The sequence below is a fragment of the Corvus cornix genome, chromosome 4A (assembly GCF_000738735.6).
Source record: "Corvus cornix cornix isolate S_Up_H32 chromosome 4A, ASM73873v5, whole genome shotgun sequence".
Taxonomy (NCBI): domain Eukaryota; kingdom Metazoa; phylum Chordata; class Aves; order Passeriformes; family Corvidae; genus Corvus; species Corvus cornix.
This window is the reverse complement of record NC_047058.1, coordinates 280,657-294,201: the sequence shown is the minus strand read 5'-3', so window position 1 is coordinate 294,201 and position 13,545 is coordinate 280,657. Positions and strand designations below refer to the sequence as shown.

Genomic DNA, 13,545 nt, shown 5'->3' with positions numbered 1-13,545 from the left:
TGTTTTCCCCTATATCCCTTCTCAATGCTTATTTATCTTCCACCCCAATCTCCAGATAAAGGAACCAATTTAAAAATTATGGGGAGTATGGTGAGAGAGGAGGGAGGTGGACTGTGTGTTCGTAAGAGGCGGATTTCTTTAGAAAATGAAGCTAAAAAGAAGTTTAGTAATGTTTAGTGAGCGTTTGCTTCAAAGCAATCTGCTGAGTGTGTTTCATTCCTTCCTGCTCTGAGCATCTAACTGCTATCATGTTCTTGGCTGTAATTTTCTCTGCAGTTTTAGGGAGGCTGCGAGATCTTTGCTAATCACAGAGTGCAGACAAACCTTCCATTTTAAAGGTCCCATAATAAGCAAAAAAGAGAAGGAAGTCACAGAGTAGATGGCACAGAGCTCCAGTGAATCTGCCATGGAAAGATGAAAGCTTGCACTCTGGTAGCCAGCATTTGAAGTGGCACCTCTGAAGTCTCTGGCAGAGTGTTAAGACAGCCCTGCTGGTGGCATGAGCCAGTCACTGATTAACAATCAGCTCCCCCACACTGTGTCTGATGTGGGGGTGCCACAGCACCTCAGATAATGACACATAACCAGGGACCAATTCCGCAAGTGCAGTAATGGTGAAAAGGATGTGGCTTTGATTTCCCTTTGTAAAATTAGCCATATGGTGCTGCCTGAGTCTCCTGCTTGATGGAGGTAAGGATCCAGAGAAGTGAGGAGTCTATTGCATTTTATAGATTTGAACTGCCTGGATGTCTGTGTCCTTTACAAAGCGGAGCACAGCCCACAGTGCCCCTACATCCAGACCCTCAGGGACATGACATCCTTTCTCACCCGTAGTCACAGTGGTGCTGGATGGTTTTTCATAGAGCATCTCAGCAGAGCTGTGCTGAGCGCCATCAGCCTGACAGCCAGGCAGGAGAGCACTCCGGTATTAATTAACTTGTCCTGCCAAGAGCAGGTATTGATTTGCTTTTACAGGTCTTTGATGAGTCTTGATTATGATTCTATGGAGGTAAAAAGATTTCCTGCCCTCAGAAGACTAGAGCAGCCATAATTATAAAATAATTGTGCTTGTTTTCTTCCAAAGTAGTATTTTATTATTTGATGAATCTGTTGTTTGTACTGAGTAGACAGTATGACTTCACAAATTACTTGTTTACTGTCATGCTTTGATTTATAATTCTCCCTTAAAATTTTAGAGGGTGGGTTTTTTTCCCAGATATGCATTCAAATTACTGTAAAAGTAGGTCACATAATATTCGTGCAGATGTTCTGCTTCCCCTCTCGCTCCAGCTCCCCAGTGGTGTATGGGCTGATGATAAGTTTGTGCTGATGACCCAAGGCAGCACTTTGTGAAAGATGAACCAATCTCATAAATCTTTCACTGTGATCCTGCTGTGTGTTAAAGGCTTACATGTAGTTTGGAATATTAATTAAAGACAGTTAAACTGCGTTTTTTTAAAACTGTGTCCTTAGTGTCTTCTACCTAGAAGAGATGCTTGTTCTGCATTTGCCTTGCATGCACAGTCCCCTGAAGTGCTTGCTGAGGTTTGAGGAGTGTTGTTGGTGTGGGAGGGTGCAGCCTTGCTGCGTGTGCCAGCCCTGATGTCCCCTCTGGGGCTGTCCCCGAGCTCAGAGGAGAATAGTGGGAGGGGTCTCTTCTCCCACTCTACTCCATCAGGGCTGCTGCGACCTGCCGTGAAGGTGGGGACAGGATTTATGTTGGTTTGTGTGGAGAAAGAAAGCAAAAATAGGGTAGAAGCACAGTAAGGTAAGGCAGAAGCTCGTCTGGCAACAGCTGCGAGAGCAAAGGGGGTCAGATACAGCAGGAAGCAGATTTATACCACTGTTTCCTCCACACTGAATAGGAGTTTTCCCTTAGGAGGTTTTTATGGAAAGGTGCAAAGAGCTGTTAAGTCATTAGTGCAGTTTCCCATTGTGGCAGCATTATTTCTTGTTATCTCCACTTTATAGCTCCTCTTTCTCACCAGCGACTAGTGACCCAGTAAATATTTGTCCTGACTGTATTATCCACATCCCAAATGCTTACCTTGTCCTCTGGCGTGCAACTTAAAGACATTATAGCCCTTTTTTCTACCTGACAGGGAGAGTCTGGCGAGTGCTGGCCGCTAATTACTGCTCAGGAAACAATTCCTGACCTTCAGTAAGGGCTGGGCAAGTTTTCCCCCACAAAAGCACTTTTCTTCCTTCAGCTTTTAAACCCTCGACTTCGAAGGCGTCCTTGACGAAACAGCTTCTAAAGCAATCTCCCTATTTCACAGCAGCAGCTCTTTGCCTTCTTTTTTTTTTTTTCTGTTCCATTAAGTCAGTGTTTTGCAGCCAACACTCCTGTTAATTAGGTGCTAATTTATTATTCCAGCCAGTTGTTATTACTGTGTAACCCACCCCCCACACAGACATACCCCAGCCCCAGGCTGTCTCAGGTCTGGGTTTTGGGTGTTCTTCCAGCCATGGCATCACTATAAGGCTAGGTGACCAGCAGCCCCAAATTAGCATGCAAGGGAGACACCAAGGCTGCCCTGGCCACGAAGGGCGAAAATAAGGTCCCCCTGGGCCCATGGACCCTCTGGGGATGTTTCCCAGTGTTTCCCTCCCCAGCTCAGTATCATGCCTGTACATGAACCCCTACTCCAGCATGGTCTTTTCCAGGCAAACCATCCCCATGAGCACTGACAGGATCTTCTCCTCAGAGTATTTATGTCTCGTGGTCAGTTGATTTTAAAGAGGTGTGACTGCTTATTGGAGCACATGCAATCCCTCTCCCATCTGGACTCCCTCATGTCCATTAAAACCCGACAGCATCTCTGTGGGGGAAGGATGAGTCACAGTGGCAAAACTGGACAGCAGTTTTCTCACTCTATTCTTACAATTTTTTCTTTAAATATTCACAAGAGCTTTTTTGATGGAAAATCAAGTTTGTAAAAACTCCTGAAGACAGGAGTAATTATCCAGCTGGCTCTTGTTAGTGCATTTCATAGCTATCAAAAACAGTGTTTTCCTAGCTCCCTGCCCTTGCTTCAATTCATTAATTAGTGATATTAATTAGCTGTATTAATTGCAAGCTGATACTTCTAAAGCAGAGGAGGCTGATTGCAAGAATGTGGTTCATAACCTCTCTGTGGATGAGTAAAGGTTTATTGGAGGTGCCCTGAAGAGTCGTGGAAATGCCTGCCAGGTAGCAAAGGTGGCTATTGAATCACGCCGCAACCGGGCCAGGAGACACTTCTGAGACAGAGTCAGAGAAGTGGGTATTTGCTTTATTCGGCGCACCGGGTGTGTGGGGATCGCTCCTCCAAACACACACACCGGTGTTCCCTACAACACAGTATTAAGGGTTAAATTATGAATATTCATCACATTCCTTGGAACAGGTGTGGTTATACAAATTATTTCTTGGAAGTCATTAATATCATTAGCATACGGGCTATGCATGCGCTGTGTGTCCTGGTGGTCGCACCGAGGAAGGCTCCTCTTCTTCCTCCGGGGTCTTTCTGATGAAGACCAGTAGTCTTCCTCACAGTGCACTTTTCACCTTTCTCCCTGGGCATGCGTAGTCCTTTGAGGAATGATTCAGCAGTCTCTGGGATAATCCTTGTCCCCTCTATCTTGACAAGATTAGGGTGAATTCGGCTTCTTAGGTTTTGTAATTAACATCTTCTGTCTGAACGAACATTTGCTGTCTCCCAATAGTTAACTTGTGCTTACATGAGTTAGTTATTGACTGCCCTTTCCTCACTATGTCCATTACTGCTAGCAGGAGCATCCTACAATTTGGGAGATAAAATACTGATTTTAATGATGTTGTGTGTACAGGATCACAGCTGCTGTGCTGATGTCTCCCAGCTCAGTGGATGTTGTTCTTGCCTATGTGTTGAGGACATTTCTGTTGCTCCGCATCCTGGTGTGCCCTTCCCACCTGTTACAATCCAGTTTAAACTCAGAAGAGCAAAGAAAACTAAGTCTCTGTGTATAAAATGGAAAGAACTGTGCAGGTTTAAAATATACCCAAAAAATGTGATTAAAACCTGTGAGAAACGAAGCCCACTCCTCTTTTGGGGGTTTTATAAGTTTAATAAGGGACAATAGGGGACAAAGGTCACTTAAAGCAAAATTACAGCACTGGGTGTGTGGCTCATAGCCAGAGGCACACTCACACAAACTTTCCGGTTATATGCTTTAGCATTATGCATATTAATAAACTACAATGCATATGCATAGGTTTTTTCTTTGAACTAATTTACATTTTTTAGACTGTATTAACATAGTCCCTCCCCCAATCCATGGTTTAGAACATGCGTAATGTGATCATGGGGGTCCTCAGGGGTCTTCTCTGATGAAGGCTCAGGTCTTCCTCAGATCTTGAACTTTTTAATTTTGTCTTTGGAGCATGCACAGTTATGGTGTTCCTAGGTCTTTCTGTATCCAACCAGTTTAAATTCTTTACTTTGTGGCTTATTGGCTTCACTTTTGCCAATTTTTCATTAGTACATCCTACTGCTTCCCTCATCTAGCTATACTTGTCTATGTTTGAGATTATTCACCTGGTGAGTTTCCGTTTATTTAAGCATTAAGCAATTAGCTAACCATATACTAGCTATTACATTGTATAAAAAGTTATGATTCAGATTATATAGGTATAGAAAGTTATGAATCAGAATATATAGGTCTCTTATAACTCAAACTATAGAAGCATCTTGTAACTTTGACCCCAGTTATAATGTTAACTGGTTAATACCTGCATAGCAAAGTTATTCTTAACATGTTTGCACATAATATTTCCTAACATATTCTAATACATAATATTTCTTACATTTCACTCCCCGCGAAAGCCAATGCTATAATAGCTGTTTATCACAAACCAAAGGAGGTTAGATGTTGGTGCCAAAAAATTGACATATTTTATTTAATAGTAAAAGAAGCAAAGAGAGAAAAGAAAGAAAGAAGGGGGGGGGGAACAGGGAGGGAGAGACAGAGGTTAGGTAGAAGCACATCACCCTTCTGGGGGTCCCAGCAACGTCTTGTTGCTCCCCTCCATCTGGTCTTCTTGTTGGTGAGGGTCCCCCACCACCACGCTAAAAAGTACAGAATCCAGTGGATTAATATATGTTTAGAGCCAGGTGGGAACACCCACGTGCCTCCCTTGCAGGGGGCCAGTTTGACACTGTCCCTTGCAATGCTGTGTATTTGTTGCATCATGCTGCAGTGCTCTGGTGCAGGGTCTGGGACAGCTTTGGGGGGGGGGGCCTTTGATGGGCCATGACACCCCTCTCCTGTGGATAAGCTTTTCCGTGGGTGAAGGGTCCTGCAGCTTGGGGTCCCCTGCACAGCAGAGGATGGGTGTTAACTGCACCTCTAACCAGAGGCTTTTCCCGCACAACCAAAACCTCTCTTCCCCCCACCCTTTGGTGTGAGGGTTGGGCAGCTGATAGCCCTGGGGCTGCGGTCTCCACTCCGAACGTGTTAAGCCTTGTGGTTTGTGAATGTATCCTTTTTCCCCAGCCGTAAGTTGTTACTTTATCTTATCTTCATCAGCAAGTGGTCCAGGGCCTCAGTCAGAAGGCCTATTCAAAGTGTGCTGGTCTTTTCTGCAGCTTTTGTAATACAGTTTTGCTATAATAGGCAAAGGTCCTTCATAAAAATGTTTAAGTCATAAAATACAGTATTTCAGTCTCCAACACCTCTCCTCTCTGGCTGTGGTGTTCTGGGGGTTTTGTCATGCTGTGGTGAGCCCAGATGGCTTGAGAGCTCTGCTGGCTCAGCTCTGCAACTGGTGTTGCAGAAGGTGGTGAGTCCTCCTGACTCCACGTTCACTGCCCTGTGGGATGTTTGCCATGGCTCCTTCTAAGCCATATCAGATTGAAAGCCTGCATCAGCCCCAGTTCCCTGCTCTCATGCCAAGAACAGATCTGTTGTTGCCCATCCTGAAGGTCCACAGTTCAGTTCCATGTTTGTTGCCAAAACAGTGGCCTCTCTGCAACACGACTGTGTCAAGTCTTTGTAGTCTGGTGGCGTCAATCATGTCACTTGAGGATATAGCACGGTGTCATCAGGCCCTGCAATGACTCAGACTTAGCAACATGGTTGAGGTCATTTATGTAACCAGATGTGCTGAGGCTTTAAGACAGGCTGACGCTTGCTGTGAAGATGTAAGGGTGTATCATGTAATTTAGGCTTTCAGGTCTTTTGCATATGCCACAGTTGCTTAAGAGGATCATTTTTGTCAAGGAGAGCAAGGTACTGCCATCAAGGAAGAGACCTCTGTGGAGATGGGCATATGAGGAGACAGGTCACAATGTGGTGGCAGAAAAGGCTGAAGCTGCAGATTAACAAAAGATGGTTTGGTAAGAGAGTTGGAGTGCTGCTGTCAATTATCCCATTCAGTTTTGTTTGTGCTGTGGTCATTTGACTCCCCCATGATACTCCAATCCTGACAGGAACAGGTAAACAATCTTTGCAATTTAGTTAACATAGCTTCCAGTATGTGAGTTGAACAGAGAGCCATGGAAGCAGGGAGTTTGGGTACAGGTCCCTACTGTGCTCCTGCAGGGCAGTGCCAGGGTGAGCAATCCACACATCCAGGCCTCCTGTCAGAGATACTGAAATTGCTCGGATTTAATTCCAACGATGCTTAGAGATCAGGTAGTGTCCGTGGAATTTAGGGCCTTTAGTTTGAACATGTGCCAGGTATTGCCAACTCCTGCAAAATACCTGAGCTGGTTTTTGATTTTCCTTTTCCCTCTCCCGCATTTTATATCTAGAAATGTCACTAAGTATTAGTGCAATATTTTGGGCTGGATAAGCCATCAAGGCAGGACCAAATGGTGGCATTGAAGAGGTGGCGGGACAGTCACAGTTGGAGCATGGGCTCTCCTGTCATTGCTTCTTTCCCTGCTGTGGAGAGCTACCCCATTCCCACCATCACCAGGTTTTTCACTTTCTGTGGCACAATTACCCTGGGGCGCTTAGCAACTGAGTTGGCTGTGAGGTGCCATTGTTCCAACCTATGGGCAGGAGAAACCCACTTGGCTGAAAACATGGTGCTGGGCAGCCCTAAGGAGCAGTTGTTCTTCAAGCAGTTCTTTTGTCCATATAGATTAATGGTCCTTTAGACCAGGAAACTGTGCAGATTTTAGGGGTACAGCAAGGGGCTGCCAAGGTGGGACCATGCATTTGCAGAGTGGGGCTGCCTGTGGTGTGATCCTATGCTGTGACTGGGGGCATGCTCAGACCCCAGAGCTCACAGTAAATGTTCACTTGACTCCTTTCAGTGTTGATCTACAGGGAGAGGCTCAGTAGGTAGTTAACACTTTTCCCCCTGCTGTGTGCTCTCACAACTTGAGGTAATTTGGTGATTTGACATAGTTTCTCCCTCATGCTAAATATATATCAGCAAATTGGCACAGTCCTGCAGGAGTGCAGCAGCACTGCTGGCACTGGGGCAGAGGCAGTGGAGTAGGTGCTGTTAGTGTGCAGCCAGCATGCTGCTGGCATACTGAAACCTGAATTTCTGCAGTGTGCCAGCCCCAGGAGAGTCATACTGCAAGCAACCCCTCTTGTCCTTGCAGACCCTCGGCCCGTCACCCAACCCCTTCATGCCCTGGACCAGACAATGAGTGCGTGCTCTGCCCCCCCAGCTCATCACTCACAGCTGCGCTGGGGGCTAGCTCCATCCATGAGGTGCCCTGATGGCCTGGTGTGGACACAGGAACCCGAACTGGCCCACAGTTAATTAACTATGAGAACCACGAATTTTGTAAGGCTTCACAATTAATTTCTTAGTTTCTTTTTTTCTTGGTGTTTTTGTTAATGAATTCATTTCATGTGCTCATGGAAGTATCCTGGTGAGACTTGAAGAGCTGATTTACAGGGGGGAAAAAAAAGCCTCCCATTTTGCACCGGCATTTAGCTGATGAAATGTAAAGATGCAATGAGCTGATTAGTGATTCTGGTAATGTAATTAGTGCCTCTGTTCTTTCGTATGTGCAGAGTTGGAGGTCAAGCTGAGCACTCAGTGAAAATTTGCCCTAAATGCGCAGTTCAGCATGCTCAAAGTTATTGCTCCCTCGTTATGATTCCCCCCATAATTCCAAATTAAAGTTGATATACTTGTAAACTAAAAGCAGGGCATGCCTTTGAATTGTAAGGGCTAGAGAATTTGTTTGCAGGATGGGAATGTTACTGCTGTGATTCGCCACAGACTGGGCAGGGAGGGGCTGTAGCAGAGCAAACACCTTGGTGGCTGTCACTCCTGCCAGACGCAGAGCTGGTGGTGGGGTAACGCAGTTCTTGTGCTCGAGGCACGAGCTCTGGCGTGCCCCAGGTCAGAGAGAGTCCAACTGCGTTCTTCTGTGCGTCGCTGAAGCGACTTCGGCATCAGGAAAAGAGCTGCTGGCTGAGCTGGCTAGCTGGCTTCTTTGCAGAGGGAACACGGCAGGAGCCGATGGTATCGGCTCACGTTAGCTTGGAGACAAAGGAAGAGAGAGGCTGTTCTGGTCTGGCTCATAACAGGTTTATTGTTAGAAGTTTTGAAACCCGAACAAGCTCGGAAGGGATGGAATGCGATGGGATCCTCCCTGGAGGCTTGTCCTCAGTTTTATAGGGAGTTTGAAAACCGCGGGGAAAGGGGAAAACAACCAATGAGTTACAAGCCAGGGGGAGGATACAATTTAACAAGAACCACTGGGGGAAACCGAGAGGCGGGAGTTACAACAGAGTACCAGTGAACAATGGAGTAACCGGGAATTTTCCCGAACCGGGGGAGGCGGCTTGTACCCGGGCACCGCCCAGGGGGTGCGGCTTAGGCTTCTGAGCCGCCCCTCGACCCACCCTCTGAGTCTGCCTCTTCGGGAAACTCGATCCAGGGGATGGGCTGGGATTGATTGGCATCACGCTGTCCCAGCCCCGCAGTGGGCTGGGGCACCACGACAGTGGGGCCTGTCTCAAATCCTTGTCTGCGCTTCCCTGGCTGCTACAGGCAACCAGCTTTGTGTGGTTCTGCAGTTACATCTTCTTAACATCGCAACCGTCATAAACCATTAACGTAATTCCCAGTCTGAAACCAAGCTCGGATGAGCTCATTTTTCCATGCCACATGATTGTGGCATGCCTTACATGAAACTTCAATCTTTTTTTTTTTCTCCCCCATTTTTAATAAATATCACATTATCAAAATATTAGTGATGCTTGATTTGCTGCCGTTGGTTTACCATAGATAACAGCATGGAGTGTTCTTCCTGTTCTGATTCAATAGTGCATGACAAGGGAATCCAATTTGTTCAGATTTAGATGACATGCCTCCAATTATGTAATTCCATTAGGAGATGCCTGCAGCCAAGTCTGTGCTCACAGACTCAGCAGACATAACTCTAATGGGATGTGTTGCAATATTGCTATGTGGTAAGCACAACTTTGATAGAGAGCATGACCTGTCTCTCCCAGTCGTGTTTGTGGGAATGGAGAACACTAAAAACAACCCAGCTGTACTTGGGGCTCTAATCTGGCAATAAGTTATGTCACTACAAGAGCAAAGCTTTGCAGTGAAAGGTGAATTTGCAATGGCTATACATTTTGTGTATTCAAAATCAGTCACTAAGAGCAGTACTTTGAATATGATCTAATATTCAATTCCATAAATGGAAGATATATTGGTTGCAGTTTTTTCTCTTGAATACCATCTCAGATTCCTACATACTTGGAAATGTTGGATATTTATGAGAATATAAAGCAGTGATGAAAACATAAGACTACATCTTAGCACAGTTACTACTTGCTTTAAATTATTAATCTTTAAGAAGCATGATAAAAAATTCTGCTGTGCAAATTCTGTGGCACTGGAGTTGGTGTACATATCCATTATCATAAAGCTATCTAAATAGTGGTTTTAAAATAATTGTGTAATGTTGATGCAGAGTTACAGTTTCTGCAGCCAGGAAGAGGCAATTCTAGTGACAGATCTGTCTCCCCAAGATGTGGGATGTAACACCTCTCATAAATAAAGCTGTTTAGATGAATTTAGCATCACTTGCAAACCAGATTTCTGCAATACCTTTGGGTAGCATGGCTCAGGGAGGATTTGGCGGGGCTCAGCTCTCCAAGGGCTGGGAAGAAGCTGAATGGGCCATGTGGGGTGTTGTTCCGGTTTGGCCAAATTTAGAAATATATGCTCTGAGAGAAGGCACAACCACCCCTCCCCCACCAGGTTCGGGAAAAATGAATTTTCCTCAAAGGAAAGTGAAGGAGATTAAACTATTTATTTACCAAACACACAGGAAAAGGAAAATAATGCTAAATAATAAAATCTCTCGCTGTGGAGAAAAAACCTGGGAAAAAGTGTTAGAGTCCTCCCTTTGGTCTCCTCGGAGCTGGGGCTTGGCCCAGGGCCAGGCCCTCTGTGCCTGGTGGAAAGTCCTCCTGATGTGCTCTGAGGTTAAAAGCAGTCCAGTAGAAAAGGGAGAAAATCCGAAATTCCAGGGAAGGGAAAGCAAAGTTCAACTCTCAGTCTCTCTCTGGAGAAAAGGAAACTGAAAAAACTGGCCCAAAAGCTGACTGGAAAGCAGCAAGCTGGGTGCCTCCTTGCTCCCCTGCGGCAGCTGGGAAAAACTGCTATCTCTGTGTGACCTTGAACAAGCTGCAAACTGCTTTGAAAAAGTTTTGCTCAGTTTTTCCTTCCCCCTCTCAGGCTCAGTTTAGAGGCATAGAAAGACACAAAGTTAATTTCTGGGCGTAGAGCAGTGACATGGGATACACATCATAAAGTCACCCCAGGACAGGTGTATTTTTGGTAGAGGGTGCTCAGGCCTGTGAAAACTGCAGAAATGTAAAGGCATTTAATAGCCATAAAAAGGTCAAAGCTCTCACAAGCATGTGATGTCTCTTGCCCGGTCTTGCCCTGTGTTTGGGCTGGACCTGCAGACAGGTTTATTCTGCACACCAGGGATGTGAGCTATACCTCTGTTGGCCAGTGCTAACTAGAGCTTGGCCAAACAGTATTTAAATATATAGCTTTTATTAGGAAGAAAAGCTCCCTAATCCTTGCTCTGGGAAAGTATGAGTGATAGCATCTCTACTTTCATAATCTTTTGCAGTTCTCACATGAATATATGAAAGAATTTAATAATGTTCTAGGTTAGAAAATGATCGTGCATATGCATACATCTTTAAAATCTGTCTTCTCTGACTTACTTTCCCCTTACTTATGCTGAGAGAGGAAGCCAGCAAATGATTTCAATGTATGATGCATCCAGTATCACCTTTCACGTAAACAGAAAAAATATGCTTCCTCTGTTGATGTGATGAGACCAGGATGCATTTAAGTGTCTAGAGAAAGTGTCATTTTGTTTAAAATAATGTGAAGAGGAGCCCAGTCACAGTATGTTGAAATGAGTTACGGGGGTGCTGCTGTTCTAATGACAGGATGGGGGAGATGCAACTGAGGATGCTGCTGTTGTGCCTGAGCCCTGGCCCAGATCACCACTGTTGGGAGCCCTTTTGCACCTGCTGCTCTTGTCCCCATCCCTGCACAGATGCTTTGCCAGAAAACCCTACTCAGGTGGTGTTTAGCTGTGCATTTATCTGGCCCCTCGGTGGATTGCTAAGCCTGCAGATACAATGGAGTACATCAACCTCAGTTCAAAACCCAGTGTAATTTTATGGGAATTAATTGTTCAGATAAATTTGGTAGAGCACAGTTTCTTAATCTATTAAATGGGAAAAGACACTGCTGCCTGCAATTTGGGAATAAATTAGATTATTCTAGATTAACCCCTCCAGGGATGGAGACATAGGAAGAGGCTGTTGCTGCTCAGACAGTAGATTTTCAGGTTTATTTATTGCAGCAATCCAGCTGCCAGCATGACTGAGAGCAGAGCCTGAGCTGCTGCCATGCACTTCATCATGCTCTGGAGCACCTGTTTGCTGAGTTCAAATGCACAGGCATTGATCTGCTGCAAACCAGGCCACTTGCCCCAGCACTGGGGGCACTGGACACTGCTTTGGCTTCTCTCCCTGGGGACAAAATACCCAGGCGTGTTTCCCTGGGTGTTCAGGAGTTCATTGGTAAGTTTTGTTAAAGCATCTGTGCTCCAAGACAAGCTCAGCCCCTTCTGATCTACCAGTGCCCTGATTGGTTCCCTTTAGGAAGAGTTTCCCAGGTGGGCTTAGAGGAACACCACAGGTCTTGCCATCTTCACCTCTGGATGCCAGCGTGGTGCTGGATTAAGTGACAGTGAGAAAATCTACACACAAGAGGCAGAGTCTACATGGCAAATTCTTTTGTGACTAAACATTACTACCTGTCTGCAAAGCTGGCATTGGCCTCTCCACCTCCAAAGATCCACTCAATTTCAAAACAAAATGGCAAAAGTCTGGGGTCCAAAAGATCCATGCCTTGGCCTGTGCAGCCTCTCCCTTTGTCTGATCTTTGCAGTAGTACTTCTACATCCCAGGGGTGTCTGCACAAGCTGAATGGTGAGAGCAGAGCTGGTGGTCCCAGCACTGTGCCAGCACAGGGGCATGACAGGAGGGGTGCCCTTCCCTGGAGACCTGGCTTGAAGCTGATGCTGATGGTGAGAGGAATTATTGCTCAGTGGTGAGAGGAAATGTTCATTGTATTACTTTCTGGGACACCTTTCCAGAAAACGTTTCCTTGTGTTAATTGCAGCACTGATGCCATAAGCCCTGGCAGGAGCTCCCCTTTAGTGGAGGTGAATGGAGTGGAATATCAGGAAAGCTTTCCAGGATTCAGTTTGGTCACAGCCCGTTAAATCAAGAGCCTGTTCAATGAGGGCATCATCTGCTCCTCAGCCTGGCCACACACAGCTAGGAGAGACAGCTGAAAGCTCACAGTGTTTGCTGCTTGAATGTGGGGATGCTGCTACATCTGTTCCCCAGGAGTCACTGGACCCACACCCTCTCCCAGTGTGTTGTCTGAACTGGATAATAAAGCTCCTCAAAGCAAAGACCGTGTTTGCCATGGTGCTGTCAATCCAGGAGATGGATATTCGCAGGTCCTCTTTGTCCCCATCCACATGTGTGGCTCCTGTGTCTTGAATTATATTTCGTATTTTGTAAGAGGGGGGAAATATATACATGCGAAAGTGCAATTCTGATCTTAGGCATTGAGGATTTTTTGGAAGGATGGTAGACCAGCTATGAATGGAAAAGCTTCTGGTTTTGCTACTCTGTTGTTCCCCAGTGATGTGGGACTTGGCACTGGTGGGTCCTGAAGGGGCACTCATTCCATCCTGTACCTTCTCCCTGGAGACACCTTCTGAGGGGACTGCTCAATACACCAGATGGGTAGAGAAGGAAATCTCAGGACTTATAACTGATATGAGTGGTGTTCACTGAGGAAGAGGATGAGATAAACAAATCAGGTCCTTCATGGAGATGGAGATATCAGGATCACCACTTAGCTTCCTTGAGTAGGGCAATTCCTCAGTGCTCTCCCACTTCTTACCTCCCATGCTTTTGGGATGTACAGAGTTGTGCTCCACTTCATTTCCTTATTGGAAACATTTGCTTGGAGGA

At 45.7% G+C, this 13,545-nt stretch overlaps 1 protein-coding gene across 1 annotated transcript in view; it reads left to right on the top strand.

Moving 5' to 3' along the window:
- HS6ST2 (heparan sulfate 6-O-sulfotransferase 2) overlaps positions 1-13,545 on the top strand; it is a 106,114-nt gene that overhangs the window by 76,643 nt on the left and 15,926 nt on the right. The gene's annotated exons all lie outside the window — the stretch shown is intronic.